The sequence below is a fragment of the Myxine glutinosa genome, chromosome 8 (assembly GCF_964187855.1).
Source record: "Myxine glutinosa chromosome 8, kmMyxGlut1.1, whole genome shotgun sequence".
Taxonomy (NCBI): Eukaryota; Metazoa; Chordata; class Myxini; order Myxiniformes; family Myxinidae; genus Myxine; species Myxine glutinosa.
This window is the reverse complement of record NC_136268.1, coordinates 55,638,276-55,654,714: the sequence shown is the minus strand read 5'-3', so window position 1 is coordinate 55,654,714 and position 16,439 is coordinate 55,638,276. Positions and strand designations below refer to the sequence as shown.

At 49.7% G+C, this 16,439-nt stretch overlaps 1 protein-coding gene across 4 annotated transcripts in view; it reads right to left on the bottom strand.

Moving 5' to 3' along the window:
- The window catches only part of LOC137432510 (netrin receptor UNC5B-a), a 430,308-nt gene that overhangs the window by 316,772 nt on the left and 97,097 nt on the right, over positions 1-16,439 (bottom strand). The gene's annotated exons all lie outside the window — the stretch shown is intronic.

Sequence of the window (16,439 nt, the reverse complement as noted above, 5' to 3'; positions counted from 1 at the left end):
AATTTAGTACCTGGCTAAATTGGTAGGTAAATGGTGCTGAATGTCATTTGCATCTATCTACACCTTTTCTCTCTGAAAGAGTTTCAATGTTCCACACTGCAATGTGCTGTTTCTCATAAGACTCGTTCTTGTCAGTTTGTTTTTGGCTGGAGTTGGGTGACTGTCCAGCAGCAGTATGCCGATTATAAAATGGGTTGTTGTTGTTGTTGTTGTTGTTGTATAGCCCCAGACAGTTATCTCGAACAAGCCCATGGCAAGGAGACAGCCAATCGATCTGGCAGGAGCGACCCAGAGATTCCCCAGATCCAGAATGGTGTACCCCGCCTTCACGAAGTCAGGGCCACGATTGTTTGTGGCCCTGACTTCGTGATTGTGGCCCTGTCCCCCGTCCCAGGGAGGAAGGACACTAGTCAGAGAGAGAGAGAGAGAGCAAGAGAGAGAAGAGGGAAGAGGGAAAGAGCCGGTCCGTAGAGACCGAGAGCACACTGACCGTGACTGCGCTGCCCTGACAAATCCAGGCAGTCGGGAAGAATGGGGAAGATTTGGCCTCCGACTTGCATTGGGAGGTACAACCACCACGAAGAGGCATCCCCGATAGTTGTGCATAAATGGGTAACTAACTACCTTGTATTCAAGCTACCGGTACATTTTAAATGCAATTGACAATTTTAGGTAGGGAATGTATAGCTGAAAAGGACTGCCCAGTCATCGCCAGTGCTACTTCAAGATTTTGTCTTCGACCATCGCAATGTCTTTTAATGTCAGTGGTACCTTTCTATGGACTCGACCATAGACCACCAGTTTCACTTTACCTGTGTGTTTCAATACAAGCCCAACGCCAGAGGCCTTCTTTTAATATGATGTAAAGTTTGCACATGAGCACTTTCGTGTTTGTTTAGTTTGCCCAGAGCCGCAGACATTTTATTGGCCATATATATTTTTGTCCCATGCAGGAAGTCCCATTGGGTTGAAATGAGCACATTTTTTCTGCAATGTTTGGATGGGAATCCCTTCAGTGCCATGGATTCCACTTTGTATGGAAAACATGTTGTTGTTCCACCCATTTTGCTAGCACATAAGCTTGTTTTGGCCAAATAAATTATCATGCAACTGAAGGGAAGAGGCAATCCTTCAGTCATCCTCACCTAGATAAGCACACACCAGTAGATAAGCACACACTATTGCACAAACATAGGAGGTAATGTGGTGGGACCAAAGGTGAGAGTGCAGATGAATGAATATCTGATAACACAAGATCTGTTCAATGATATTTTCACCTTCCTGTGAGCATCAAATATATTTGAAATAACTGTGATCTTTTGATATATTTTTGGGAAATCAATGGTGGATCTCGTGCTACTATTACTGCTAAAACAGCCCCAATTATTCCCAACTGCTTGTGGGGTCCACCGGTGAAAGCTTCCAAACGAAGACTTCCACAAACTGGCTGACCAGGCCTGCTGTCCAACAGAAAGCAACAGGACTTTAGCGAAGGTAAATCAGGTCCTCTTCACAAAACACACCAGAGGATCTTTAATGTCCACAAATAATGCCAGTAGATGGGACATCCAGCTTGACATCAACCCAAGGAAGAACACCTTTTGTTACACAATGCCCTGCCTGTGAAGCACCAATGTGACACTTTGTCCTCCTTTGGATTGGGAATTAAAACCAGATGAGGCAGCTCAAAAGTAAGTGTGCTGCCTCTGGGAAATCAATGGTCCACCTACTGAGAAAAAAATAGACCCATTTTGGAATGAAAATTTGACAAAAAATTTACTTTCTATGAGCAGGCTGTTTGTAGTAAAGCCAACCCAGCCAGAATGGTTAATCCGAGAGCAGCAAGCATGAATATTTTGAATACCATGAACTTCCCTCACAAATTCAATTAACAAGGATTACTATAAAATCCCTCGAGGACAAAACATCACATACAACATTGACCAAAAGGCATCATTCCGCACAAGCATGCCAGACAAATGAGAATGACAAGTCCTGACAAGATGTACGTATTGCAACATACATTGAAAAAGGAGGTGGGGGGGGGGGGGAGGGGGGTTTGAGGGCCCCTGCTTACTTGTATGGGGTAGGAAGGGGGGGGGGGGGAGGGGAGGTAACAAGTTTCATGGACAGGTAAAACGTTGCAGTGAAATCTATATATATACGGTATCTGTGCAGCGTCTGTCCTGTGTTGTGTTGTCTTGTCACTGAACTACTTTCTCAAACTTTTGTGAAATCGTACCAAACTTCTGGTATGCACATATCTCTCCCGTCGGTATGTCCTAAGGGTATTTTTTTTGAAAAATTTTCCTATCTTTATTTTTTGGGGGGGGGAATTTTTTTGGGGGAATTTTTTTTTTCTACTTCAATTGTTTATAAAATGTGATATTGAAGTGTGGTGCTGCGCACACAACTTGCTTGCCAAAGAGGTAGGCCACAACGCGTTTGATAAAACCAAGAGTCATTATTACGAAAGCTCGAACTGCAGCACTGAGCGGGCCCGAGCTTAGAGCCCGCATATATGCCGAGGCCACGCCTCGTCCCCGGGCGTGGCCGGTCGGTCGATAGGCGGGGCATGCATTCAAGTTCCCCGCCTGGACGTTCGCGCCACCTGCTGGTGCGCTGAATTCGTGTACCTTGCTTGTGTCCGCCACACGCGCCCCTCCCCGCCCCCCAGAATTCCCGCGCACCTGAAGGGTGAGTTTGCGGGGAAGCCGGATGACCCGGCCGAAACGCCCCCTGGCGATGGGTGCCGGTCTGGGGGGTGGCGGGACGGCAGGGCTGGGGGGCGCCGGGGGTCCGACCGCCGGGAGGCGGCCTTGACGCGGAGGCAGAGCTGCTGGCGGGGGGTGCCGGGGGTCCGACCGCCGGGGGGCGGCCTCGACGCGGAGGCAGAGTTGCTGGCGGGGGGTGGTCCGGATCGAGGTGGGCCGGCTTGAGGCGGTCCACGGAAATGTGATCCGGGGCACCGCCGATGTCAACCGTGAAAAACTTGTCCCCGGACTCCAACACGCGGAAGGGCCCATCGTACGGGGGCCGCAGCGGTGCCCGGTGGGCATCGTGCCGGATGAACACGTACTTTGCCGTGCGAAGCTCCGGGGCGACGTGGGAAGGCGGGCAACCGTGGTGTGCCGTTGGCACCGGGGCGAACCTCTGGGCGGTCTCCTGAAGGGCGGAGCGCTGTTGTGCCGTGGACCAAGGAGCCGTGGAGTCGGGGATAAATTCACCCGGCACCCGCAGTGGTTGCCCGAAGACCAGCTCCACCGAGGACGTGTGCAGGTCGTCCTTGGGCGCCATCCTGAGGCCCAGCAGGACCCACGGGAGTCTGTCGACCCAGCGGCCGTCGCAGAGGCTGGCCCGGAGCGAGGCCTTCATGGAGCGATGAAAGCGCTCGCACAGGCCATTGGCCTGGGGGTGGTAGGCCGTGGTGTGGTGTAGCTTCACCCCGAGTCCTTGCGCCACCGCGGCCCAGAGCTCCGAGGTGAACTGGGGGCCGCGATCGGACGAGATGTCCGAGGGGGCACCGAATGGGGCAACCCAAGTGGCGATAAAGGCTTGGGCCACCTCAGCCGCAGACGTCGCCGCCAATGGGACGGCCTCCGGCCACTGTGTAGTGCGGTCGACCATGGTGAGGAGGTGGGTGAACCCTCGCGAGGGGGGCAGAGGTCCCACCAAGTCGACGTGCACATGGTCGAACTGCCGCTCGGACACCGTAAACGGGGCCAACGGTGCCTGGGTGTGGCGGTGGACCTTTGCGCGCTGGCACGCGAGGCACGTCCTGGCCCAGTCGCGGACGTCCTTCCGGAGGCCATGCCAGACGAACTTTGCCCCGACGAGTTTCTGGGATGCCCTCGCGCCAGGGTGGGACAGGCAGTGGATGGCGTCGAACACCGGGCGCTGCCAGCCAGCGGGCACGATGGGGCGAGGCCGGCCGAGGGAGACGTCGCATAGGAGGGCCGTGCCCGCGGCGTCGAACGGCACCTCGGTGATGTGGAGGCCCGTGAAGGGCGGTCCGCAAGGCCTGGACGCCGGGATCGGCGGTCTGGGCCTCCGCCATCCGGGCATAGTCGACCCCGAGGTGGACCGCGTGCACGACGGACCGGGAAAGGCAATCCGCCACCGGGTTGTCCTTACCCGCCACGTGACGGATGTCCGTCGTGTACTCGGACACGGCAGAGAGGTGGCGCTGCTCCCGTGCCGACCATGGCTCAGCAACCTTGGCCATCGCGAACACAAGGGGCTTGTGGTCAACAAAGGCCATGAACGGGCGGCCCTCCAGCAGATGGCGGAAGTGTCGGACCGCCAGGTGGAGTCCGAGCAACTCGCGGTCGAAGGTGCTGTACCGGCGTTCGTGCGGGCGAAGCTGCCGGCTGAAAAATGCCAGCGGTTGCCAAGCACCACGCACCCATTGCTCGTGCACCGCGCCCACCGCGTAATCCGACGCGTCGGTGGTGAGGGCGATCGGTGCGTCGGGCGCCGTGTGCGCCAGCATGGTGGCGTCAGCCAGAGCCAGCTTTGCGCCCGCGAACGCCTCGGCCATCGGCTCCGACCATGCGATGTCACCTTCGCCCGGCTTGCCCCGGAGGGCCTCGTGCAAGGGGCGGAGGAGCTGGGCGACGTGGGGCACGAAGCGGTGGTAAAAGTTTACCATGCCCAGGAACTCCTGGAGCCCCTTGATCGTCCGGGGCCGCGGGAAATCCCTGACCGCCTCCACCTTGGTCGGTAAAGGGACGGCCCCGTGCTCGGTGATGCGGTGCCCCAAGATGTCGATGGTGGTGACACCCTGCACTTGGCAGGGTTGATGATTAGGCCATGCTGGCCCAGGCGTTCGAAAAGCGTGCAGAGGTGGAGCAGGTGCTCCTCCTGGGACGTGCTCGCGACTAGGATGTCGTCCAGGTCGACGAACAGGAAAGGTAAGTCGCGCAAGACGCTACCCATAAGCCGCTGGAACGCCTGAGCCGCATTCTTCAACCCGAAGGGCATCCTTAGAAATTCGAAGAGGCCGAAAGGGGTGATGACGGCCGTCTTCGGGACGTCGTCCGGTTGGACGGGGACCTGATGGTAGCCCCGGATGAGGTCCACCTTCGAAAACACGGTCGTGTTGGCCTACCGGGCGGAAAAGTCCTGAATGTGTGGGACCGGGTAGCGGTCGGGGGTGGTGGCATCGTTGAGCCGGGGGTAGTCCCCGCACGGCCGCCATCCCCCGCCGGGCTTCGGCACGATGTGCAGCGGGGAAGCCCACGCGCTGTTGGAGCGCCGCACGATCCCCAGCCGCTCCAGCGTGGCGAACTCCGCTTTCGCCACCGCGAGCTTCGTGGGCTCGAGCCAGCGTGCCCGGGCATAGACCCGCGGCCCGACCGTGGGGATGTGATGCTCCACCCCATGTTTAACGGCCACCGCTGAGAAGGTGGGCCGCGTGAGGGCCGGGAAACTGGCAAGGAGGCGGGTTAAGTCGTCCGCTGCCGGAAGCGTACAAACCAAACTCGCCGGGACGGAACCGTCCAGCAAGCCGCTTGGCAAGCTGCTCGGTGAGCCGCTCAACGAGCTGCTTAGCGAACAAGCGAGCGAGCTAAAGGTTTCAGCCTGGACAAGCCGTCTGCGCTTTACGTCGACCAACAATCCGTACGCACATAGGAAGTCCGCACCGAGCAATGCCATGGGCACGCTAGCGGTCACGAACGACCATTGAAAGCACTGCCCTCAGAACCGCAGGGAGAGGCAGCGCTTCCCGAACGTGCAGATGGGTGTACCATTGGCGGCAAGCAACGCGGGGCCCCGGCCCGCTTGTCGGACGTGTAGGCTGGGATGACGCTTACCTGCGCTCCTGTATCGCAGAGGAAACGGCGCCCGGACAAGGTGTCCGTGATAAAGAGGATGCTGCCGAAATGGCCGACGCTCAGGGCCGCTACCGAGCGCCGGCTTGGTCGTTTCCCGACCTGCCAAACGAGCACGGCGGGCAACACTTCTTAGCCTTGTGGCCGAACCTGGCGTGGAAATAGCACCAGGCTTGCGGCGGCGGTTTTCTCGGCGGCGGTGGTGGTGGTGGTGGTGGTCGGGGCGCGGCAGCCGCCACGAGGGACGCTGTAGCATCTGCCTCGGGAACCACGACGGCCGCACCGTAACTCGCCCGCGTGTCGCAAGCCGCGAAGAACTTGTCGGCCTCTACGGCCAGGGCGCGGGGTTCCCTTATGTTGGAACCGGCCAGCGCGAGGCGTACCTGTAGCGGTAGCTGGCGTAGGAAAAGCGCCCGAAATAAAAAATCCGGGGCTTGGTCACCGAGCAACAACAGCATATAATCCATCCGCACAGATGGTCATGTGTCGCCGAGTTCGGGAAGGTCCAGGAGGCGGTCGGCCCGTTCGATCTCAGTGAGGCCGAACGTGGCGATGAGGAGACGTTTGATCGCCCCGTACTTGTGGTCGGTCGCCGCTGCAGGATGGACACGACTCGGGCGGCAGTGCCGGGCCCGATGGCGGCGACCACGTGGTAGTAACGGGTCTCGTCCGCCGTTATGCCTCGAAGCTGGAATTGCGCTTCGGCCTGCACGAACCACACATCGGCCTGTGCTTCCCAAAACTATGGGAGTTTTACCGCGACAGCGTTGTTGGCCATGGCGCGTTCGGTGGTCAGCAACTGCTGACCCAATCAGGGTCACCAGTGAAGTGTGGTGCTGCGCACACAACTTGCTTGCCAAAGAGGTAGGCGTATACGTATACGTACATTTCTTTTATATTTTAATGTGCTTTTTAATGTATTTTAAATTGTTTTTTTAGCTTATTTTATTGTTAATTTTTATGTACTATTTTATTTATTTTAAATATTTTTTTTTCACGTCCTCCTATTATGATGTCGGAGTGACGTAAAGTCGCACATAATGACGTTCGCTGAACTGAAATTTACTGCAGAAGAGTGGCGTAAAGTCGGATTTGACGTAGGTCGAAATGGCGTAAAACGGGGTGTTGCTGTATATATATATATATATACACCTCATTTTATCCACCGACTCTCTCACTGTCTGACTGATATTGATGTTCGGGATCTTCCAGGTATTGTAGAAAGCCGAAATTTGGCGTGCCGATGGCCATTGAAGCTGGTACACCGGGAACAACCACAGAACCATTGGAAAGTGTCCGTAAGTGAAAATTAATGTAAAAACCGTAAATGAGTATGTAAAAAAAAACAAAAAAAACCTTAATCGATGTCGAGCATTTGAAAATTATCATTTCTATAACTATAAACTGTGAAATAAAAACCTTCATATAAATTTTGGTAAAGTAAAAAAAAAAACTGTAAAACCGTCCATAAAAAGAATTAAAAAAAAAAAACAATTTATATATAGCAGCAGGTCGGTGATGCTTGCCAAAATCATACAGCTTCTATTTATTATGTACCTACATACGAAGAACGGTTCATTATTGCTTACATGTGTAAGCATTTCCCACTAATAATAATAATAATAATAATAACAACAAGCATTCTGAGTATTGCGCTGAAATACATGTCCCCTACCAAAGTTCAGAGTGCCATAACTTTGTCAAAAATGATCGAATATGCAAATTTATGCACGGTTGATGCTGGTTTTCAAATTTGATCTGAGGTATGCTGAGACACATGTGTGTCACGCCTCGCCTCGTTGATAAGCCCCCAAGGTCGCTCCGTGGAGCGGCCTGCACGTATTGCACTGTGTGAATTATATAAATTATTACCAACTCACGGTCTGAGGTACTTGCGATTCAAGAGATATCCATTTTTAAAAAATATTTTCGTTCAATTAACGATATCTGCCCAAACCACGTGCCCTATCGCAAATTCCAAAAGGACATTTTAGTAGACTGACATGCTGAACAGATTTGTGAAGTTTCCCCTCGATTGGATCAAAAATGAGGGAGGGGCTCAGTTTTACAGGTTCATGCTTAAAAACGTCATAACTCTGAAACCATCAGTAATTTATTATATTTTTCGGTTCACGATCAATGATCGATGTGTATATATATGTTGCTCGGCTTGGCTCCGCCCCTCCCGAAAGCGTGCGCTGTTTCGCGCTGTTGACGTTCGCGAGACGAGGCTGAGGACGCGCAGTGCGGCTTGAGGAGAACTCGAGAATAAACAAGAGATATCCATTTTTGAAAATATTTTCGTTTAATTAACTATATCTGCCAAACCACGTGCCCTATCGCAAATTCCAAAAGGACATTTTAGTGCTGAACAGATCTGTGAAGTTTCCCCTCGATTGGATCAAAAATGAGGGAGGAGCTCGGTTTTAAAGGTTCATGCTTAAAAACGTCATAACTCTGAAACCATGTGACGCATGACGTCATGCTCGCTGACTTATTTGTTCGTCATGGGTATGCGATTCTGCCTGCAAAGTTTGGCCTCGATCTGTTAAGCCGTTGCAGAGAAAAAGGGGTTTTCGTGTTTTCACGAAAAATATGGGACCGAACCACGTGACCTGTGACGTCATAATTACCATTAAAATATTCTACAGACCGAGTCCATCATATGGTGAAATTTTTATCTCAATCGGTCCAATTATTGCAGAGAAATTGGTTTTTAAAGGAAATTAAAACTTAAAATGGCACTGAGTTAAGGATCATCAGAATTATCAGAATTACTAAAGTTCAAAGTGCCATAACTTTGTCAAAAATGATCGAAACGTCGTGAAGTTCGAACTTGACCTGTAACTTATCATGAGGAAACCATGTGCCAAGTTTGAAACCATTAGCATTAAGGGTTTAGAAAAAAAGTCCGGAAAACTGTTCTTTGCGTGACGGACTGACGGACTGACAGACTGACGGACGGAGGGACGGCGTGCAAACCTATAGTCCCCTCCGGTGTACACCGGTAGGGGACTAATAATAATAATAAACCCACTATATTTATCCGTCCTTCAATTACCCACCATGGGTATGAAAGAGACACATATTTGTTTTCCCCTTCAAGCAAGGATAAAAAAAAGTATTTGAGTGGCACTGAGTAGGATCACAAGAGGTCACACTGATAAATAGCGTGAAAGAGCACGAGACGCAGAATAGAAAGAAGAGTGTGAATGCATGTAGAGGATGCAGAAAGGGCACAGAGGAAAAGGAGGAAGAGAAGCCAGGGAGCTGAGAAAAAGAATGAAGAGAGGGCACAGACCCTGAAGTCTAGCGATCAGTTGTGTCTTCATCGTGCCTGTGGCATCTGCATCCGTGCCTACCGGAGCCAGAGAACCCGCACATACCCCAGATTATGCTGTGGAGATGAATGACACTGGGGGCTGGATAGCAGTATTAAAAGGGGGTGGTACAGAGGTTCAGATCCGGGATATTGATAAATCGTTCAGGATATTTCCCGGCAACCCTAGTCTTCATCATTTGTCCATATTGCTATCTTTCCTTCCAATTTACGTTCAGCCGTCCCAAATTTCATAAACTGTGTTCAATATTTTGCACTCTGACCACATTCTTTAATCTTTATGTTGAAGGTTTCATGTACTGCTTGTGGCCACATAATATTATAAGTTCAATGTGTAGATTTCAGTTATGCCACATGTACTGGAAGAGCTTTCAATTGGCTGTGTTCCCAGAAAGGTTAAGGATTGACTTACATATTTATGGGCTTGGCAGAATTCCAATTTTATCCATAAGTATTGATAAACGTCAATTTTTCGCATGCCAACAAAAACTTTTTCCATCGTTAAAAGGAAAAAATTCTAGAAAGGGGACATACAAATTATAGGTACACACTTATAAGAGTTTAATCATTAAAGGTAAGATCTGGATTCATCTGCAGTCAGGAATACTGGCTCGAGCAGGTATATACCCGTGTATATACTCGAGCAGGTATATTGTAAGAAAAGACCCAATATTTATTTTCCCTTCTCTATTAATTATTTTATTTTATATTTTTCTTTATTTTTCCAGTGTGCATTTGTTGCATTAAAATTATTATGTGCTTACATCATTTGTGTGGAAATGCTTTCTCTCCTTCCACTTGAGCAATTTAAATGGTACAACGGTACATAGAAATCTATACCGTGTTCTCATCACCATCGTAGAGCTGACATGATGGCCGAGAGGTAGGCACACTCGACTCTAAGCTGTCTAGCCTGGGTTTGAATCCGGACCTAGCTATAAACTGTCAGTCCGGCGTTTCAGAGGCAGTGTGATTCATCAATGTGTGTACTGTTCCTCGGATGGATGTCAGGTGTCCCGTCTGACAGCATTAGTCGGTCGACGTTAAAAATCCCATGTTATCCTTTGCAAAGAGAAGGCAAGCTATCGCCGACACCATGGCCAAGTTCCAAATTCGTGCCCGAACCAGCAGAGAACATTGCATCAGCGGCGCAGCCATGCCTTCAGCCAATGATGATACCCCACACCCTTGTGCTGCATATGAATGAAGAATCATCATCATCATCATCATCATAATATACCATGCCAGAGTGAGTGTTGGTGCTGCCGAAGCAGTTGCGAGGCTACAATCCTGGCCAGGGCTCCACTCTGACTCAGGGAAGGAATTTGGCCAGGGCGTCGGCAATAACCTCTCGAAGAACACCGTGTGATCTTTAATAGGATCTTTAATATGATCGACACACACACACACACACACATATATATATATATATATATATATATATATATATATATATATATATATATATATATATATATATATTGTTGCGGTTTTGAGTCTGTAAAGTGAGTGTAATAAAGGTTAAAGTCTGTCCCCCATAGTTAGTCACACAAGCAACATGTAGCCTCGCAATAGAATAGTTATGTTTGTGAGCTTAGTTCCCTTCCAGTGTTAATTCTGCGTTGAGTAAGGGCCAGGAGGATAGGCCCTACTTGCCACCGATTTCCCAACCACCCTAGCCTCGATCCAGTTTGTTAAGCATTGGCTGATCATTGGCTGAGTTAACACGAGATAGGCCAAGGAAGAATCGGGGCGGAGTTGAGGTGGAGCGGCAGAAGCAATGATGGTAAGCACGAGCCGCCAATCAGAGCCCGAGGGTGGTGGCGGCGGCGTGGCGTCAGAGGGGGTGGTGAGAAGAGTCTGGTGAGTTCCAGAAGGTTCGGGGGGCGTAGCTATAAAACAAGCCCTCGACAGGACTTGCATCGGAGGGCTAAGAGGACTTGACTTGCTGCGAGGGAGAGAGATAAAAGGACTCGCGTTGTACTGCCTGCTGAACTTGACCATTGCACGAGAACGCACGCGCTAACCAACACCAAGTGTATTGAAGAAGAGGAGTTGGTCGATACATATACGCAGGCGCAGCCAGGCGCGTTTATAACGAAATAGCGCATTTCAGCCGCGCGAGTGAACGAGGCTGAGTAACCGCCAGCCACGCTAAAGTCCGCCCTCTACCGTTTCGCCCCGATCATCCCTGTGTACGAGAGACACGCCACGAGTCCCTGCCTTCGCCTGCCACCATCTTGGCGGGACGTGCCGGGGACCGTGGAGAGCCGGACAGAGGCCGTCTCTGGACAACGACATCGACGCGTGGGGAACACCTGCCCATTGCAATCCCCTGTGTGAGTGTGAGTGAGACGGGCCCGTTGTCCCAGGGATAAGTTAAGACTGTTTAAGGATTGCTTTGTGTCTCTTCGTCCTTGAACTGTATATACGTGTAGGAATAATTAAACCCTTGTTCTTTCTTTCTGATTCGATCGTTCCTGTGGTTTCTCCAGTTGACTAAGCGTGGCATGAATAAGATCGCTCCAATCGGGTTCCACTAAGTAAGACTGCGCGGACCATGTGTACGCAGTCCGCTCGGCGTACTCACATCACACGTGGTTCGTGCGAGGCTTGTTTCCTCGCTCCCAGGGCAGCGCGGGTACTTAGGTACGAGCGAGAAAGTAGTCCCGAAACCGTGCCCGGGAGGGACGTAATAAGTCTCGGTTCCGCCAAGGCCCAGTAAAGACAAGGGGATTAATCCCCCCTTGATAAGGGGAAGAAGGCCGGCATAGAGAACCGCAACAATATATAGTCACGTGAAAAAGTAAGTACACCCCATGTAAGGTTTTGACTTTTTCAACATATTTCAACATACAGCTATTTGAACTTCATTTCAACAATATTGATAGAAAAAGGTGATATAATATAACAAATATCATGAAACATTTACATTTTGTAGTCCATTGTATAATTTAAATAAACATAAATGCAAATTTCACATGTGGAAAAAGTAAGTACACCCTTGGCTCTAATAGGTGGTATTGCCTCCTTTGGCAGAAACAACCTCAAGTAGGCGTTTCTTATAACTGTCTACCAGTCTCTGACTTCGACTGGGAGAAATTTTTGCCCACTCCTCCATACAGAATTCTTTCAGCTGTGCGATGTTTGAGGGGTTTCTTGCATGCACAGCTCGTTTCAAATCCCCCCACAACATCTCGATGGGATTTAGATCCGGGCTTTGACTTAGCCATTCCAGAACCCTCCATTTCTTTCTTTTCAGCCATTCCTTGGTGGATTTACTGGTATGTTTAGGGTCATTGTCATGTTGCAAAGTCCACCTTCGGTTGAGCTTCAACTCACCGACAGATGGCCTCACATTATCCTCAAGCACCGTCTGGTACAATGAACAATTCATAGTGGATTCTATGATGGTGAGCTGCCCAGGCCCTGATGCAGGAAAGCTGCCACAAACCATAATATTTCCACCGCCATGCTTTACAGTTGGTATCAGGTTCTTGTGGTCAAATGCTGTCTTTGGTTTTCGCCAAACATGTCTTCTGGTACTGTAGCCAAATAGCTCTGCCTTTGACTCATCTGTCCAGAGCACATTGTTCCAGAAGTGCTGGTCTTTGCCTCGGTGTTCATTGGCAAACTTTAGTCTTGCCCTGATATTCTTTCTGGACAGCAAAGGTTTCCTCCTGGCACACCTCCCATGTAGATCAAATTTGTGCAGCCTCTTTCTAATGGTAGACTCGTGCACTTTGACATCAACAGTAGCAAGAGCTATCTGTAGGTCCTGTGATGACATTCTGGTGTTCTTAGAGACTTCTTTCAGCATCTTGCGGTCTGCTCTCGGGCTGAACTTGCTGGGGCGGCCTGACCTGAACAAGTTGGCAGTTGTTTGGAATCTTCTCCACTTGCAGATGATCTTCCAGACAGTCGAATGATTGATTTCAAATTGTTTGGAGATCTTTTCAAATCCCTTCCCAGACTCGTAGGCATATATAACCTTCTTTCTGAAGGCCTCAGAGAGCTCTTTTGATCTAGGCATGGTGACGGCGCACACTTCAACAACAAAGAGCAAACCAAACTAAATGTCTGAGGTTTTTATAAGACAGGTTCCTCCAAGATCCTCTCTAACGATGTTCTAATCATTTGCACGTGAGCTGGTGCACCTGATTCTAACTTTAGGTATTTGAAGTAGTGATAAATGTAGGGATGTATTTACTTTTTCCACATGCAAAATTTGCATTTATGTTTATTTAAGTTATACAATGGACTACAAAATGTAAATGTTTCATGATATTTGTTATGTCATATCACCTTTATCTGTCAATATTGTTGAAATGAAGATCAAATAGCTGTATGTTGAAATATGTTGAAAAAGTCAAAACTTTACATGGGGTGTACTTACTTTTTCACGTGACTGTATATGTATGTATATGTATATATGTATATATGTATACATATGGGCAGGGTACAACCCGAAGTGGAGATCGGTTTCTGAAGTTTGGGACATGGAATGTAGGGACAATGACAGGGAGATCAGGAGAAGTGGTGGAAGTATTGATCAGAAGAAGAGTGGACATATGTTGTGTGCAAGAGACGAGATGGAAGAGGAGTGGTGTGAGAATGGTGAAGGGTAGGCAGGGACAGAAATACAAGTTTGTGTGGCAAGGGTGCCCGGAGGGCGTGAATGGTGTTGGTGTCCTGTTTTCTGAGGAGTTTGTAGACAGTGTGGTGAGTGTGACGAGAGTGAGTGAAAGGTTGATGATGATGAAAATGATGATTGGAAAGCTCTTGGTGAACGTCATCTCGGGATATGCTCCACAGGTTGGTCGGAGCGATGAAGAGAAGGACAAGTTCTGGTGTGCGATAGAGAAGCTGATGGAAAACGTGAAAGATGAGGAAGTTGTTGTGGTAGGAGGAGACCTAAATGGACATGTGGGAAGGAGTATGGACGGTTTTGAGGGAGTTCATGGGGGTTATGGATATGGTGTGAGAAATGGAGAAGGTGAAAGGATTTTGGAGTTTGCTGATGGAGCTGATTTGTTGATTTGTAATACTCAGCTCCAGAAAGAGGATAATAAGCTTGTTACATACACGTCAGGTGGGTTGACGACAATCGTTGACGACCTGATGGTGCGTAGGCGAGATAGGGGGCACCTCCGGGACACAAAGGTTATCCTGGGGGAGGACGCTGTTTCACAGCACCACTTGGTTGTCTGCGACATAAGGGTGAAAGGTGCGAGGAGAGCTCGGCAGGTGAAGTACCAACCGAGAATGAAGGTGTGGAGGTTGAAAGAGGTGACAGTGAGGGAGGCATTGAAAGAGAGGCTGAGTAGGGTAGAGGCTGATGTGGTGTAGCTTGAAAGTGGTTGGATGTCAATGAAAGATAGTCTGTTGGGAGCCTTTGGTGAGGTATGTGGATGGACAAAAGGACCACCGAGGCACTCGGAAACATGTTGGTGGGATGATGAAGTTGGAAAGAGGATTTACGAGAAGAGGAAGAAGTTCAAGGAGTGGCAGAAATTCAAAGGGTAGGGGAGCAGAAAAAGCAGAGCATGAAAGTTATACGGCAGCCAAGAAGGCTGCAAAGAAAGAGGTAGCAAAGGCGCAGGAGTGATGCAGGAAAATGTTCGGAGAACGCTTCGATTTGGAAGAGGGTCAGAGAGCGGTATTCAGGATTGCAAAGCAGATAGCGAAAGAGAGGTGTGATGTTATGGGGGTGAGTTGCTTGAAGGATGAAGTGGGTCAAATCGTTGTGGACCCAGATGGAATTAAAGGAAGATGGAAAAGATATATGGAAATGCTGTTGAATACAGAGAATGAATGGGATGGCAACATAGAGAGTAACCCAGTTTTAGGACCGGCAGAGAAGATAACTGAGAAGGAGGTTGAGGAAGCGATAAAAGCAATGGAGACTAGAAAAGCGGGAGGGCCGACAGGAGTTGTGGGAGATATGTTGAAGGCAGCAGGAAGTTGGGGTGTGAAGAGAATGACAGAGATCTGTAATCTGTTGGTGAAAGAAGGCCGCATTCCAGTGTATTGGGAACTGAGTACCCTCGTCCCTCTATACAAGGGGAAAGGTGACCCTCTGGAGTGTGGCTCGTACTGAGCGATAAAGTTATTGGAGGATGGAATGAAGGTTTTGGAAAGGGTGTTGGAGAGGAGGATAAGGAAGGTGAAGATCGACGAAATGCAGTTTGGATTTATGCCAGGAAGAGGAACGACAGACGCGCTCTTTATTGTGAGGCAGTTGCAGGAGAAGTACATGGAGAAGAGGAAGATGTTTTTCTTGGGTTTGTTGATCTGGAGAAAGCATTCGATGGGGTTCCACGTGAAGTAGTGACATGGGCATTGAGGAAGTTAGGAGTGGAGGAATGGTTGATCAGAGTTGTGATGGAAAAGTACAAAAGAGCGCGCACAGCTGTAAGGACGAAGGACGGGAACAGTGGTGAGTTGTAGGTGAAGGTGGGAGTGCATCAGGGGTCGGTACTAAGTCCACTACTATTTGTAGCTGTGATGGAGGATGGAGGTGCTGGCTCAGAACGTAAAGGAGGGTTTACTGTGGGAGTTGTATGCAGATGATCTGGTGTTGATTGCGGAAAGTATGGATGGACTGAAGGAGAAGATGAACAAGTGGAAGGAATGCATGGAGACAAAAAGTCTGAAGGTGAATATCGGAAAGACGAAGGTGATTGCAAGTGGTAAAGCATGTGGTGAGGTGGAAAGAACTGGGAAGTGGCCATGTACTGTGTGCAGGAAGGGTGTCGGAGTGAACTCCATTCAATGTACAATGTGCGCTGAGTGGGTTCATCAAAAATGCAGTGGTCTGAGAGGGTCATTCACCAGTGTGGCAGCTACATTCAAATGTAAAGTGTGCACAGAGGAAGCTGCAGATGGAGGAAATGTTGAGTTGGATCTTGGAGACGGCGTGAAGCTGGAAGGTGTGAAAACACTTTGCTACCTCGGAGGCATGCTGAATGGAGAAGGTGGATCAGACTCGGCAACGGTGGCTGGAGTGAGATGTGCATGGAAGAAGTTTTGGGAACTGAGTGGCGTGCTGATGAGGAGGGGAGTGTCGTTGAAGCTGAAGGGAAAGGTGTATGCTGCATGTGTGAGAAGTGTTATGATTTACGGGAGCGAGACATGGGTAATGAACGTAGAGCAGCAACGAAGGGTGGAAAGGGTGGAAATGCGAATGGTTCGGTGGATGTGCGGAGTATGGTTGAGAGAGAGGAAGACAAATGATGAATTGCGAAAAATGATGGGAATAGAGC